Source organism: Syngnathus scovelli, chromosome 8, assembly GCF_024217435.2.
Source record: "Syngnathus scovelli strain Florida chromosome 8, RoL_Ssco_1.2, whole genome shotgun sequence".
Classification (NCBI taxonomy): Eukaryota; Metazoa; Chordata; class Actinopteri; order Syngnathiformes; family Syngnathidae; genus Syngnathus; species Syngnathus scovelli.
The window spans coordinates 8009299-8012732 of NC_090854.1; the positions used below are offsets into that span (position 1 = coordinate 8009299).

The following is a 3434-nucleotide window of genomic DNA, read 5'->3' on the forward strand; positions in this document are numbered from 1 at the left end:
ATTATTAAAAAAAATTAAGTATGCAGGGAAATTTCAGGGTTTTGTTCAGAATTTTTGGCAGCGCCAATTTGCCTTTGGGCTCCAGCAACAGGGCCGGCCGGGACAAGTAAGTCTGAACTCGCCTTGGCCCAGCATTCCGCCTTTCGGCATTTCCCGTAGAAACCAGCCGCTAAATTGACATGACTTTTTATCCTTTCTTAGTTAAAAACGGCGTCGGAATGCGATGCGAATCTGCAGTGAATAGTTTATCTCTAGGGTGTTAGCCCTAACTATGGAAGCAGAGTTGCAGTGAAACATTAATCACCAAAGTATTATGGCTCATATCCTTGGACAGCACATTAATTCAGGTGGCTATTAGGCTGTAGCCTTGCAGCCATCCGTTGGAAAAAAAAAAAAAAAAAAAAAACGGGAGGGGGGGGGGCCCACATTCAAATTCAGTTGTACACAGTGCGCTATTAGGGGCACAACAATGAGAAAGACAATTTTCTAATTTGAATATAACCAATAAATGAGTATATTTATCGGTGTGGGTGCTGCGGGTAAAACTCCGAAGAATGGACTTTAGTGGGCGTAATAACTCCGCTGCGGCCCTTCCTGTATTCCTTGTCAATACAGGCGGGCGGGCGGGTGCTCCACCTGCAGATGGAAAATAAAAAAAATAAAAAAGGAAAGTGATGGAACACCAATTAGAAAGGCTCTCTCTCCTGCGCTTCCTCTGAAAAGCCAGGCTCCGCTAAAGGTCAACCTGAAATTTGAATGACAGGGCCAAAGTCTTTTACTCATAATTTTTGTGTTTGCCATAGATTTTGGAGCAATTCACAGCCTTAGAGGCCTTAAGTAGAACAGCAATTAATTGTAATGAATAATCTGACAAATCTGGTTGACATATGGCCGCTAATACTCGTCCTTTCTAGAGGGAGCAGTGGAGGGATTAGATTACCTCAAATGATATGTGGGAGCGCCGTGCCATCTGCACGTACAGCGAGCGAGCGGCGCCGGTGCACGTTGAACAGGACGTGGGTGGAAGCGGGGTCTCTGCCCTGACGCTCCGCTTCCCCGCATCTGATTTGGGAATAGGAACAACTTTTTGTTTTTTTCCCTCCCTTTCCGTCTTATTGAACCAGCTGGCTTTGGTGAAGTCTAAAAAAAAAAAATGCAATAACGTGACGCCTTTGCCAAAATGGAACACGGAGAGCAAAAGCAAACAAACATGACAGAAGTGACAAGTGTTGTGTCAACACACAAACAACACGTCCGCACGGAGCCATCTGAGCACAGGCGAGTTTATTAAAAGCATCTAAATGGATGATTACTTCTCATCCCTCTTATACAGACTTCACACGTGTTTGCCACTATACTTGTAAAGCTCGACAAACCATTTATAGGGCAATGCAATGAGCGTGAATTTATTTAGCTTGCCAGTAAAAGAATTTTTTTTTAAAAATCATCTTGAAGCTCTTTTGGCTGCTTTTAGGTCACAAACAGGTGTTTTTGCTAAAACTGCTATTTACTATTATAGAATGGAAAAAAAATTGGGGTAAGTTTGGTCTATTTGGAACTCTATTTGGCAAAAATGTGTTAATTTTTTTTTAATATATATAATATTGTATATTGTACAATATTCTGTGGCTCTTGAAAAATCAAGCAGAATGATCCAAAACAGTATTTGGAACTCTACAGGCAAAAAATTAGTTAAAACTTTTTTTAGTATATTGGTCAAGAAGTGACTTCACCTCAGGAATCAAGATACCAACACTCATGTGATCTCCAAATGACACGTATGTCGACGTGCTAAGTATCACCTAAGCGACATTGAGGCAATGAGAAAATAAAAGTAGTGCTGCGGCACCTCTTTTCAACTGAGATATCAGTCACACGGCAGTGCTTTCTGATCATCACTTGACTCTCCATTTGCCGCACCTGTCTGCCTCTTTTGTGTTGCTTCTAAAAACCATTGTGAAGCGATAGTTCAGGAGCCAGGTCTGCTATGATGGCAGGAATATAGAACACCGACCCGCTCGCCCCCTCCCCTCCCCTCCCTCGCCCTTCTCCAGGCGCCGGTGTGGCTCGCATAATTGCCAGGGAGCAGGTCTTAATTTAAACCGGGGGGTAATTATCATGCAGAGCATACCCACCCAGAATGTTTGCATAACTATCACAAGCGTTTTCATAAATGATGCTTTAATTAGTCTTAATTAGAATTTGTTTAAGTCAGCAGGGAATGCAGGGCCCGTGAAATGATGTATGTAATAAGCATCAGGGCCTGCTCTGTTTTTTTCCCCCTTACTCGGGGAATAGAGCTGACAAAAATCACATCACATTAAATTGATTCAGTCAGAATTAAAATTCTTATGGTATTAATTAAATGGGTGTGTGTGCGAGAGGGAGGGAGGGGGGGAGAGATCTCATTAGCAGGCTGTGTGGTGAGGCAGAGAGCCTCTCCGCCAGCAGATGTGACGGTGTCAGAGCTGCTGTACATGCTCGCCATTAGGGCCCCCAGACAGGAAGGAGAGAGAGAGAGAGAGAGAGAGAGAGAGAGAGAGAGAGAGAGAGAGAGAGAGAGAGAGAGAGAGAGAGAGAGAGAGAGAGAGAGAGAGTGAGCGAGAGAAGAAGGGATGACCTGGGAGTGACAAAGGAGAGGAAAAGTCAGCAGGCATGTGCTGGAAGAAGAATTAAGTGCGAAGACGGCAAAAGGCTCGGACGGCGGTGTGTGCTTGGAGGAGGGTTGAAGTGGCAGCGCATTAATGGGCTGCGGGCTCTGCTCGCCTTCTATAGCTTTATTTAGCTTCATTTGGTCTATTTGGCTGGAATTCAATAAGAGGAGAGCTAATGACTTGACCAGATAGCCTGTTATCAGCTCTGGTGAGACACCCTCTCTCGCTGTGACTTTATACAGCTACATCAGACTAATGGGCTTCTGGATTGCTACCCACAGGACATTACATACAGTGCAGTGCAGTGCAGTACAGTACAGTACAGTACAGTACTGAACCCCCCCCCCCCCCCCCCCCCCTCACCCCCTTCTGCCTAAGAGTAATCACAATTAATTCATTCACTACCAACCCGGTTAATATCATTGACGTCTATAATCGTCAATGGTACTGAATGAGTTAATAGCAATAAAATCGGGATTTTCTTACAACTTGTAGATAAAATATTCCCATCAACTTCAGGGTTGATTTAGCTGCTTCCATCATGTTTATAAGTGAAGAGAAGGCCCTCTCTACCCCAAAATGTTTTTGAGGGATATTTACCAATGCAGTTAATTGTGGCATCAAGTTTAAATCGGGTGGCGGTCCAATAAATGTGTTGAGTGCGCTCAGTGTTTGGTTGTTTCATTTGGAGCCTTTGCTTACTCGTTAGGATGCTAATGGCCCGGACGCTGGCCTAAAAATCCAATTTGGCAGCGTGAACTGAAAATGCCATCAAAAGTG

General features: G+C 44.1%; 1 long non-coding RNA gene across 1 annotated transcript; it reads right to left on the minus strand.

Annotated features, from left to right (window-relative positions):
* Nucleotides 1–232: 232 nt before the first annotated feature.
* On the minus strand, nt 233–3005 carry LOC125973591 (uncharacterized). The gene is made up of 2 exons (XR_007483223.1): nt 941–3005; nt 233–636 (listed from the first exon to the last, which is right to left on the minus strand). It is a non-coding gene; the product is annotated as an uncharacterized lncRNA (long non-coding RNA).
* Nucleotides 3006–3434: the final 429 nt, after the last annotated feature.